Raw genomic sequence first — 13,580 nt, 5'->3', positions numbered from 1 at the left:
GTTAGGCTAAATTGAGGAGGGAACTACTTCACTCCGCAGGTGATGAGAGTGTGGAACGGGCTGCATGTGGAATTGGAGGATCCGGGTTCCATTTCGACACTTCAGAAAACGTTGTAAAAGTATATGGTTAGGCGTTGTCCGGAGGGCGGATTGTGCAGGTAGATGGGGCTAGACAGAAAAATCAATTCGCCTTTGACTAGGAGGGTCAAAGTGCTTGTTTCTTTGCGCTTGTGCTCTGTGTCTTTAATAATATTCTGAGTTGTAACTTCCACAGTTAGTTCGGTGCTGCTAATAAATGCACCCAGAAATTTACAGAATGGCTGAAGAAGCTTGGAAACTGCAATGGGAGGATATGCAGGTGATAGAGAAAGGACGCGCTCAGACCAATTGTTTGAGATGTGGCTATTAGAATGTGAGGAGTATTATGATTAAAGCGGATGAGCTTACAGCGTGGATCATTACTTGGAATTATGATGTCGTGGCCATCACAGAGACTTGGATGGCTCAGCGACAGGTATGGTTACTTCTAGTGCCCGGCCTTAGATGTTTCAGAAAGGACAGGGAGGGAGGTATAATAGCTGCAGGCGTGGCACAGTTGATCAGAGGTAGTGTCACGGCTATAGAAAAGGAGAAAGTTATGGATGGGGTTGTCTAGGAACCTCTGTGTGTGGAAGTTAGGAATAGGAAGAGGCAATAATACTACTGGGTGTTTTTCATAGACCACCCAATAGTAACAGGTACATCGAGGGGCAGACAGGGAGAGAGATTCCGGAAAAGAGTAATAATAACTGGATTGTTGTGGTGGGAGATTTTAATTTCCCAAATACTGATTGGCATCTCCCTAGAGTAAGGGGTTTAGATGGGGTAGAGTTTGTTAGGTGTGTTCAGGAAGGTTTCTTGACACAATATGCAGATAGGCTGATAAGAGAAGAAGCTATACTTGATCTTGAATTGGGAAATGAACCTGGCCAGGTGTCAGGTCTCTCAGTGCGAGAGCATTTTGGAGATGTTGATCAGAATTCTGTCTCGTTTCCCATAACATTGGAGAGGGATAGGATCAGACAACTTAGGCCAACGTGTACTTGCAATAAGGGGAAATACGAGGCTCAGGCAGGACCTTGAAAGCATAAATTGGAAACAGATTTTCTCACGGAAACGTATGGAAGAAGTGTGGCAAGTGATCAGGGGATATTTGCGTGGGGTTCTGAGTAGGTACATTCCAATAAGAAATGGAAAAGGTCAGGGTACAGGAACCATGGTGTACAAAAGCTGTTATAAGAAGAATATAAGAGATGAAAGGTTCCAAAAACTAGGCAATGACATGAATGTAGAAGATTATAAGGATAGCAGGAAGAAGCTTAAGAACGAAATTAGGAGGGCCAGAAGGTGTCATGAAAAAGCCTTGGCGAACGGGATTAAGTAAACCCAAGGCATTCTACATGTATGTGCAGAGATAGAGGATAAGACAAAAGAGAATAGGACCAATCAAATGTGACGGTCGAAAAGTGTACATGGAACTGGAGGAAATAGCAGAGGTCGCTACCGAAAAGGCAATTGTACAGATGAATTGCAGCAGACTAAAATGCATGAGCATGTAGATATTAATTGAGAAGATGTACTGGAGATTTTGGAAAGCATCAAGTTCAATAAGTCACCGGGACTGGAAGGAATGTAGCTCGGGCTACTGTGGGAAGCGAGGGGTGAAATTGCTGAGCTTCTGCAATGATCTTTGCGTCATCAATGAGTACGGGAGAGGTTCCGGATTATTGGAGGGTTACGGATGTTGTTCCCTTATACAAGAAAGGGAGTAAGCATAGCTCTGGAAATTATAAGCCAGTGAAACATACTTCAGTGGCTGGTAGGTTGATGGAGAAGATTCTGAGAGGTAGGATTTATGAACAGTTGAAGAGGCATAATAAGATCAGGAATAGTCAGTATGTCTTTGTCAAAGGCAGGTCGTGCCTTACGAGCTGGATTGAAATTTTTGAGGATGTAATTCAAAACATGGATGAAGGCAGAGCTGTAGATGTAGTGTATATGGATTTTAGCAAGGCATTTGATAAATTACCCCATGCAAGGCTTATTGAGAAAGCAAGGAGGCATGGGATCTGTGGGGACATTGCTTTGTGGATCCAGAACTGGCTTACCCTCACAAGGCAAAGTCTGGTTGTAGAATGGTCATATTCTGCATCGAGACCAGTGGCCTGTGGTCTGCCTCAGGGTTCTGATCTGGGATCTCCTACTCTTTGTGATTTTTATAAATGACCCGGACGAAGAAGTGAAGGGATGGTTTAGTAAATTTGCTGATGACTCAAATGCTGGGGGTGTTGTGGATCATATGGAGGGCTGTCAGAGGCTACAATGGAACATTGATAGGATGCAAAACTGGGGTGAGAAGTGGCAGATAGAGTTCAACTCAGATAAGTGTGAGGTGGCTCATTTTGGTTGGTCAAATATAATGGCAGAATATAGTATTAATGATAAGACTCTCAGCAGTGTGGAGTATCAGAGGGATCTTGGGTTCTGAGTCCATAGGACACTCAAAGGTGCTACGCAGGCATCAGGTGCATTTGCCTTCATCAATCGTGGGACTGAGTTTAAGAGCCGAGAGGTAATGTTGCAGCTCTAAACGACCCTGGTCAGAGCACACTGAGTACTGTGCTCAGTTCTGGTCGCCTCACTACAGGAAGGATGTGGAAACCATTGAAAGGATATAGAAGAGATTTACAAGGATGTTGCCTGGATTGGAAGCATGGCTTCAGAGAATAGGTTAAATGAACTCGGTCTTTTCTCCTTGGAGCGACAGGGGATGAGAGGTAACCTGATATGTGTGAGGTGTGAGAGAGTAGCCTCCGAGATGAGAGGTGTACAATATATTTGAGGCATCGATCGTCCGCACATTCAGAGGCTAGCACGAGAGGGCCTAGATTTAAGGTGCTTGGAAGTAGATACTGAGGAGATGTCAGGGCTAAGTTTTATACGCAGAGAGTGGAGAGTGCGTGGAATGGGCAGCCGGAGGCGTAAAAGATAAGGTATTTTCAGAGACTCCTGCATCGCTACATGGAGCTTAGAAAGATAGAATGCATTGGTACAGCCTAGGTAGTTCTAAGGTAGGGACAAGTCTGGCACAGATTTGTGGGCCAAAAGGCCTATATGGTGATGTATGTTTTCCATGTTTCTATGAACGACCTCAGAAATTTCCTTTATGCGTGAAGAGGTTGCCCAGAGAAGATTCCCGTGGGCTACGTCACGGGGATGTCCGATCACTGTTCAGATAGTGTCCTCTCCATTCTCTTTCACTCAGGCTGTCATTCTTCAAGTTGACTGATTACAGAAAATCACAGAAATCCCAGAGAAGGGAACCCCGCAGTGGATTTCGCGCTTTTCCTCAGGTCACATGACTTAATTTTCCCGCCGGTGTGAGGTCATGTGATGGCCTGTTCCAACGGGTATAAAACGGGAAAGCCCTGCTGTGACACAGGGAGTTTTGTGGTGAGCTGTCACTTACTCCGTTTTGCTGCCTGTTCGTTTCATGACGCAATTTCCTTTTACAGTGGAGTTGTACTTTCTGTTTTAAAGTCCAGAGATTTTTTTCGGCAGTCTCACCAAACGCTGTCAGGTTTTTTGGTCCGTGTTATTTTTACAGTATAGTCAGAGAGTGAAGACTTGACTAAAGTACGGGAGCCTGAAGGATTGAGTAAGGTTGGTATCGTGGGCGGTTTTGTTAAAGATCAACCTTATTAAGTCTTCGTCCCAGAAAAGTGACCTGCATTCTGAGATGGCCCCTGCAAGAGCAGGAAGGTTTTCTGCAGTGCTCATACTCCAGGAGAAGGTCAGTTCCCTTAAGCTGTTTTATTTCCTTCGTCGGGAATCCTTCAGACGAGGAGTGCCTCGGCTGCAATCCGCAGGTCGTCGTTACTTCGAGGAATTCTGCTTTTCAAGAAAGTCTCTCCTAATTGAATGTATAAAATACTTGGGCATTTCTAATGTACCACTTTAAGATTGTTTTCAAATTTACCACTTTAAGAACTGTTCCATTTGTCGCCTGTTGTTAAAGTTCTGAATAGCTATTAACCACGTTAAGTTAGTCGTTTGCTTATTTTTCATTATTTTTATTAAGCAGAGTTTAATAAATGTTTATAAAAAAAATCCTGACTGAATTCTATATTTATTGATGCCAGAGACCGACCGTAACAGCTACAAGACTCCTTCCCAGCTAAAACACCGGCACTGAGAACTTGCCAGTTTTAATTAGGAAAGCTGACGGCTTCCGTGTGAAAAACCCTATGGTCTTTCCACCTCTCCTTAATCTGCCTGCATAGATTTTCCTTAATCTCCCACTGGCTATTGGGGTGCCTGTAGTAAAATATGATCAGAGTGAATGCACCCTTTTTTGGATTTTATCAGCAAAGACTCAGTGTCCGAGGCATCATTATGTCCCTACTGAGTGTAGGTGTGGTATTGACCCTGATCAGTACGACAGACCACCCCCAGTAACCTTTTAAGTAGATTATCTGCGGTATTAAGCACCCGTTCATTTCCCTCTCTCAACTAAGTCTATGCGACGGCCACAAAATCATGTCCTGATCCATATTTCAATTTCCTCACTTTTACCCATATTATTCTGAGAATTAAAATACACACATTTCAATCTACCCATTTTATCGTACCAATTGCCCAGATATCCATTTTCTCTTCAAGTCTCCTGTCAGCTCTGTTAATGGGTTGGGATATGAGATGATTGTTCATGAGTAACCAACACTTCACAGGTAGTCGTCTACACACGTACTGATATAGCTGGCGACAGATGAGGCCTATCCTTTGATGTTTGTGTCTCCCCGATTTGTGCCAGCCCTTTGAACATCTGCCAAATAATAAATTCAAGGTAAAACTAAAGCATAGAGAACGCCTCATTAACCAACACAGAGATCGTCCTATTGACTGGTTTCTCTATTTTCAGTAGGGGATGGTATGGTAGAATTAACATTGTGAAGGTGTGGACAGAAAGGCCAGGATCAGGTACAGGAATGGTTTTGAAAGCACTAAATCCGTTTGTCTGAACATGGTTGACTGCGTCTGTTCCTATTATGTCCCTGGTGACCTGTTTGTATTTGGAATTTGGGTACAAAATTCAGTATAAGAAATTAAAATCTTAATGCAGAAAACATTTTTCAACAACTCTTTTGAAATGCTGAACAAGCAATATAACAATAAAATCTGTGTACTATCCCTGAAGGACCGAATATCATTGCACAGTGACGCAATGAGCAAAACTTAACTAGGGTATTTGTTCATTGAACTGTAACTGATGTTGTTGACGACGTTGTCACACTAATGAGCTCAACAACCTTCTTTTTGCTGCATAAAAGCTTATTGAACGACTCAACGATATAAAGTGTTCCTCGGCAAATTCTGTACCACTGATCACCACTTCAGATGGAAAATGGCATATCCAACTAATTACTACATAGTGAACATACACTTTCCCGTACTTGTGGTGGTTGGCTTTCTTACTAAGTCACTATAGCTGGCTTCTATGTGCGTTTTTACAACTGATGTATATACCTATTCAACTGTTCGACTGCAGCTATAACCCCTGACATATGTTCTGCCTGCAATGATAGATGGGATTCAGGTATTTTTATTTCTTTGTTTTGCAAACTCGTGGAAAGTGGGTGAACCGCTGTGCAGCGGGGTAACCCTGACTGACTGAGTTTCCACCCTCTGATTCCAAACTAACGTGAACAGCACACGGGCAGCAGAACTCGAAAGAGAACAAAATTTAAAATGGAATATAGAACAATTAATGAACAACTTTCCGCTAAGAGATTGCATGTTTCTTCTTTTTCATACAGTTAATATAATGGTGATTGTCATCCTTTCTCGAGGAAAGTGTGGACTCTCGAAATGCATCACAGGTTACTTGGGGGGAATGGCAACAGAGGATCTGATGAGGGCTATCTTCACTGCTATCATGCTGCACTGTAATAGAATTTATAACTACGCTGATTTCTTGTTTATTCATCCAATTTGCACTCTGATACTTGTACTCAGTATAGCCATCACGGACTATTCCGTTTGGTTTACAGTCCGACTCACTTTCCATCGTTTTGTTGGAATTTCATGTCAAAAGTTAAGTGAACGGTACTGCACGGAAAGAGCAACGACTGCGGTTTTAGTGACTGTTATAGTGAGCTTTGCAAGGTCAGTCCTGTTTTCCTTTATAGTAGAGCCAGAGATCATAATAAATAACTGCATCTACACATCTGAATATGTAACGTCCCCAGCGTGGAAAGACTACGAGTTATTTGATAGTATCTTAATTCCTCTATTACCAATTTGTTTAATTCTATTGTTTAACCTTTTAAAAGGCTGACATATTATCTTGGCAAATGTTGGAGTCTCCAGAACAACAGCGTGAACCAGAAGGATCCAGAATTGAAGAACCAGCGGAAGTCCATAATTCTGTTGTTTGTTCTTTCAGCCAATTCCATAATACTGTGGTTTCCTAATGTCATACACCCCATGAACTGGCAAGTGCAGAATTATTCTCACACAGACAAATATTTGAATACCTCAGTATATATCCTACAGCAAGTTGGATTCATGATGAAATCCCTCAGTACCTGCACCAACACGTACATCTACACACTTCCACAGAGAAAATTGAGAGGAGCTCAGAAATGGAATGAAGTATCTGTTCACACTAAGTGGACGGTTCTAGAGGGAACTTGCCCCTAACGATGGAACTTGGCTGCAGATTGTTATGACTGGTGTACATTATTCATTGTTTTAATCAGATACTTAACAGTCAGGAGCCTGATATTTCCACAGAAATGTGCAAAACCATTTTTTTTAAATAGAGAAGTCTGATAATGTAACTAAGTGCTGGACGTGATATATTTGTGTTATTTTTTTTAACCACAGGACTGCAGACCAAATCATTTATTAACTGGAACATAAGTCGACAAGACATGTTGTAAGAGTATGAACATATTAATGATCGCAGGGAAAGCAGGTCAGTCAAAGGAAGCCGGAAAGCTTTTGATTTCCATGGAAGTCTTGATAAGAAAAACTTTCTGTTCAAGGTGGTGGGTTGGAGTCCTGAAGGATGAGAGATGACCTGATAAGGCAGGGGTTCCCAACCTGGGGTGCGAGATGGAATTTCAGGGGGTGCAACAAAGAGTGACTTGTGTCCTTGAGTGACGAGTCACAAGTCATCACTCAGCCAGCTGCCAGTGTGCCTTGAGAAATGGTAGTAATGTTTGTCGCAAGCTCACTCCAGTCTCCCACTGCCTGAGTCGAGAGAGACGTAAACTCACTCCAGTCTCCCGCTGCCTGAGTCAGCGTTGAGGATTCTCATCAGTGTTACCTGGAAGTTACACCTCAGAGTTGAGGAGTCTCATCAATGTTAGCTAGGTTACAACTCAGAGTTAAAAACCATCTCATAATGCCAAAATCTTTATACACCCCGAATCAACCATCGAGTAATGACTTCACGTTAAAACCAAACCTGCAGACAGTAGGTAAATAATTCAATTATAAAATTTTTAAAAGCCGCATTTTGATAAAAAGTAGCTGAAGTCATTCATTCGTATTTGTCTCAATGCATTAAAGAAGTTTTTGAATTTCAAAGGTTTATTCCTCTTCAAAGGTTTTATTTCTTGAATCGTTGATAATTTTGAATTGGGTTAGTTGAGGTATCACGTTTAGCACCGAGAACTTTGAATCGTGTGATGGAAGTTCATATCTCCAGTAATCATCAGAAATAGGTGTGTAAATTCAGTAAAGAGTAGTCTAATAAGTCACGTCGTGTCCCCGTAGCATTTCCACCTGACAATTTATCTTGGCGTAACCGCAGATAGTTTTTCTCATATTAGCTCCTAGTTTTCTCTTTACCCTTAACCCTTCATCATGTCAGAAAGAAGGAAATGGAATGATGACTATGTGTGCTTTGGTTTCACTTGCACAACAGGAAATGATGGCTTGCAAAAACCCCAGAATAAAAAGCATTCGGAATCAGTCAAGTTACATCAAGTGAAAGTGTTGAATAAATAGGATCAAAAGTGACTCCTCTAATTTTCTAACTTCTAAGTAATAAGATGGATGTAAATCAATACTCAAAATTGTTGAAATAACCTCAAAAAATGTCTTCCCAATATTTCTCCAAAGAAGGGCAAAGCAAACTAAAGTTTCATACAAATAATTATGAATGCAATCAGTGCCAGTACATTTCCAGTTGTTGCTATTTCTTATAACCACATTTAGCAAATGGATTTAACTTTGGGTTTTCACATTATTTTCCAACCGTGTGTGTGCTTTCTTTGTGTTCCCTAGGCCAGCCGACTTCTGGATTGCGTGTCACCCTGTTTGACCAGATATTAGACCAAAATTTCATTATCTGTTTTTTGGTTGATAATTTCTCATGTAGCTGAAACTTTTGCTCGTCGAGTCGAGTTTCGATGTCCCCATCTGCGCCAGTTTTTCTTACCCTAATCTAAGAAGTGATGTGCTAACATTCTAAAGGGCTCAAAGGAGGTTAACAAACATGATTCAAATATTGAACGAATTCTCATATGAGGAGCGTTTTATGGCACTTGACCTCTACTCCCTGGAAATTGGAAAAATGATGAGTGACCTCAGAGAAGTGTATCAATAGCCTTAATAGAGAGGATGTGCAGAGGCTGTTCCTATGGTCGTGGAGTATGAGACTAGCCGACACTGCCTCAGAATAAAGGAATGTGATTTTGAGAAATATCCTGAATGGAATTTGTTGCCACACGTTGTAGCGGTCAGGTCATTGGCTACATTTAAGACAAAGGTTGATAACCTCTTGATTACTTAGGGCATGAAGGGATACAGGGAGAAAGCATGAGATTGAGCCTGAGAGAGAATGGATCAACCAGGATGAAATGGCGCAGCAGTCTCTATTGGATCCAATGGCTACATTTGCTGCGTTATCTTATGGTCTGGTTGTTGGTTTGCAAGTATTGGAGCGGATTCTTGGATGTAGGATTTAAGTACCTTGGGAGAAAGGTAGGCCAATTGGAGATCATGGCTTTGTGAGAGACATGTCGTGCACAGACCGAATGGATAGACACTATTTCAATGATGGAAATGGAGGTATAGCAGGTGTGGAGGAACGTAGAGGTGGGTTCTCAGAGGCTTTTTTTAACGGAGCGAGAGAAGTGGGTGCGTGGAACAGGACGCCAGGATTTTTGTAGAAACACATATAATAGGTTATTTATCTTATAAAAGAACAAAAATGGACAAAAATTGAGTTCTATGTGGAAGAGAAAAGGGTGCATTGATTTTGAAGCAGATGAAAGGGTCAACCATCTTCGTGCACTGTACTTCTCTATATCAAACACCCCAGGGAGGAAGATAGTAAGGTCAGAAGTTCTTCATTGTGCAAACCAGAAAGAAGCGATTCCTGAGCGTGGTGCTACGTGTTGTGCAGCATTTTTAATCTTTGTCAATGGCGGGGCGGGGTGGAGGGGTGGCAATTGTGTGCTTCCATTCTGTTGTCTGTTTAAATAATCTAGGGAAAGTTGGGACAGAGTTAATACAGGTGAAAATGATTAGCGTGATTGAATAGACTGGCTTCAGCAATTTGTTGCCTTTGTGCTCATAGCCATTGCTACACCGAGCTTCATTGCACCTGGAATTCAATTCAGACACTTTCAGTTGTTAAACTTTGTGCAGTGAAATGAAATGTGGGTGTGTGTTGCAAATGGCAGGATGCTGAGGAACGTTATTATACATTGCCATCTTGTGCATCCCAGTTCTACAGCATGTTGAAAGCGACAGCAGAAGAGGTTAGCAATGAAGGCATATGGTATGCTCATTTACGCAGACTGGACACTGGTTTTAGAAAACGGGAAGATAGGTTGCAGCCGTGTAAAGCTATATTTTGTAAAGATTTGATTTACTGTGTGCAGATCCTACTGTCCTATCACAATAAGCATGTTGGCGATTTGAGAGAGCACGTCAAGGAGATTTTTTTTCCCTGCTTATTTGTAATGGAGTATTTGCTAAAAGTAGAATTTGGACATTTTTGCCAGAATCAGAAATGAGCGACCAACTCGTACATACAGTTGAAGTCAGAAGTTTACATACACCTTAGCCAAATACATAGAAACACAGTTTTTCACAGTTGCTGACATTTAATCCCAGGAAACATACCCTGTCTTAGGTCAGTTAGGATCACTACTTTATTTTAAGAATGTGAAATCTCAGAATAATAGCAGAGAGAATGATTTATTTCCATTTTTATTTCTTTCATCACATTCCCAGTAGGTTAGAAGTTACATAAACTTTGTTAATATTTGGTAGCATTGCCTTTAAGTTCTTTAACTTGGGTCAAACGTTTTGGCCAGCCTTCCACAAGCTTCTCACAGTAAGTTGCTGGAATTTTGTTCCATTCCTCCAGACAGAACTGATGTAACTGAGTCAGGTTTGTAGGCCTCCTTGCTCACACATGCTTTTTCAGTTCGACCCACAAATTTTCTATCGGATTGAGGTCAGGGCTTTGTGATGGCCACTCCAATACCTTGACTTTGTTCTCCTGAAATAACTTTGCCACAACTTTGGAGGTATGCTCAGGGTCATTGTCAATTTGGAAGACTCATTTGCAATCGAGCTTTAACTTCTTGGCTGATGTCTTGAGATGTTGCTTCAATATATCCACATAATTTTCCTTCCTCATGATGCCATCTACAAACGTTACTTCGTGAAGTGCACCATTCCCTCCTGCAGCAAAGCATCCCCACAACATGATGCTGCCACCCGCATGCTTCACATTTGGGATGGCATTCTTTGGCTTGTAGGCATCACTCTTTTTCCTCCAAACACAACGGTGGTCATTATGGCCAAACAGTTCAATTTTTTTCTGTCAGACCAGAGGACATTTCTCCAAAAAATCCCCATGTGCACTTGCAAACTGCTGTCTGGCTTTCTAATGGCGGTTTTGGAGCAGTGGCTTCTTCCTTGCTGAGCAGCCTTTCGGGTTATGTTGATATAGGACTCATTTTACCGTGGATATAGATATTTGTCTACCTGTTTCCTCCAGCATCTTCACAAGGCCCTTTGCTGTTGTTCTGGGATTGATTTACACATTACCCATTTCGTGCCAAGGTACATTCATCTCTAGGAGACAAAATGCGTCTCCTTCCTGAGCGGTATGATGGCTGCATGGTCCCAAGATGTATATACTTGTGTACTATTGTTTGTACAGCTGAATGTGGTACCTTCGGGCATTTGGAAATTGCTCACAAGGATGAAGCAGACTTGTGGAGGTCCACAATTTTATTTTTCAGAGGTCTTGGCTGATTTCTTTTGATTTTGCTTGTAAACTTCTGACCCACTGGAATTGTGATATCGCCAATTAAAAGTGAAATAATCTGTAAACAATCGTTGGAGAAATTACCTTTGTCATTCACAAAGTAGATATCCTCAATGTCTTGCCAAAACTATACTTTGCTAAAATGAAATCTGGAGTGGTCAAACAATGGGTCTTAATGACCTCAACCTAAGTGTATGTAAGCTTCTGACTTCAACTGTACATGGGAAATAGTAAACAGTCGACATTTCAGGCTGAGACCCTTCATCAGGACTGGGAAAACAACAGATGAGACGTCAGAGGAAGAAGTGTGAGGGTGAAAGCGGTGGAAGAAGTGGTAGGTGATAGGTGAAACTGGGAGAGGGAGATTAGTGAAGGAACTACTTAGGATATAATTTCTTAGCGATTCTCAAAAGATCATTGCTAATGCCTCCACATCTCTTAAGCCACCTCTTTCAGATCTCTGGGGTGTACACCATCTTGTCCAGATGATCTATGTACCTTCAAACCATCTGTTCCTCAACAACCTTTGCCCGAGTAACATAACTTTACACATTCTGACCACTGACATCTGGGACTTCCATATTCCTGCCAGTGCCTTCCACAGATAAGGATGTTGTATAATACTTATTCAGTTCATCTGCTATCACTTTGCACCCCCACCCCGTTAGGACCTCTCCAGCATCATTTTTCAGTCATCTGATAGCCACTTCTGCCTCTCTTTTACACTAGGTGTACCTGAAGAAAAAGCTGGTATCCTCTTTAATATTACTGGCTAGATCACCTATGTATTCTATCATTTCCTTCTTCATTATTTTGGTTGCATTCTGTTGGTTTTTAAAAGCTTGCCAATCATCTAACTTTCGAGTAATTTTTGCTCTCTGCTCTCTCTTGGTTTTTATGTTGTCTTTGGTTTCTCTTATCAGCCATGGTTTTGTCAGCTTACCTTTAGAATATTACTTCCTCTTTCTGATGTATATATCCTGCCATCCGAATTGCTTCAAGAAATTCCAGCCATTCCTGCTGTTTTCATCCCTGCCTGTGTTCTTTTCAAATCAATGTTGACCAATTTTTCTTTCAAGCCTCTCTAATTCTTTTTATTCCACATCTGACCATATTTTCTCCGTCTCTAACATCAGGGTGAATTTGATCATATTAAGATCACTTACCCATAAGGGTTCTTTGAACTTAAGTGATCTAATTAATTCCGGTTCATTACAACACCCAATCCAGAATCGTTGATCCCCAAGTGGGCTCAAACATGAGCTGCTCTAAAAAAGCATCCTGTGGGCATTCTAGGAATTCCTCCTCGAGACAAACACCATCCTAATTTTCCTAACCACCTGCATGACAATCCCCCATGACTATTGTAACATTGCCCTTTTTGGCATGCATTTTCTATATCCATTGGAATTTGTGGACCACATACTTACTACTGTTTGGAAATTCCTGTCAGGGAATTTTCTTTACATTTGCTGTTCCTTAATTCTACCCACAGATTCTACACCTACCAACCCTATGCTACCTCTTTCTAATGATTTTATTTAATATTTTACCAACAGAGCCACACAACCTCACAATCAGCTTGTTCATGGCCTGTTCTTTCAAGAAACGTATCAGTATCTGGGAAGCAAGAGGACCTGCAGATGGTAGAAATCTAGAGAACTACACACAAAGTGCTGGAGGAGCTCAACATGTTATGCAGCAACTATGGATGGGAATCAACATTTCAGGCCAAGACCCTTCATCGGGACTCGATACCCACGTATCTGGAATATCAACAAGCAAAGAAAATAGAAGGTAATGCAAAATAGGGAAAAACATTGACAAAATTTAGTTCAAGGCTTAAAAAGAACCTGCCAAGCAGAGCTGAATCGTAAACAAATACAACAAAGGCAATACACTTTCATCAATACCGTCATTGACTTTTTTTTAATAAAAATATCTTGGTTCAATTTCAATCAGTGAAATTTACAACAATAAATAAGAACTAGAAAAGACTACTTACATTCAAGCCCACTGAGATTAACACAAACAAGGCAATAAATGCAGACGATGCCAAGAGAAACCAGCCACAATCCAATACATTCCAGGATCCTGCAGCAGTTTAATTCAATCTGATTTCTTATGCAGGTACAATCAAGTGGTAAATATCATTCACCAAAATCTTGCTTTAAAATACAAACTCATGAACGACTACCATAACTTCATTAAGGCACCATAAATTCAAGACTGATCC

Source organism: Hypanus sabinus, chromosome 1 (genome assembly GCF_030144855.1).
Source record: "Hypanus sabinus isolate sHypSab1 chromosome 1, sHypSab1.hap1, whole genome shotgun sequence".
NCBI lineage: Eukaryota > Metazoa > Chordata > Chondrichthyes > Myliobatiformes > Dasyatidae > Hypanus > Hypanus sabinus.
This window is presented reverse-complemented; position numbering follows the sequence as displayed.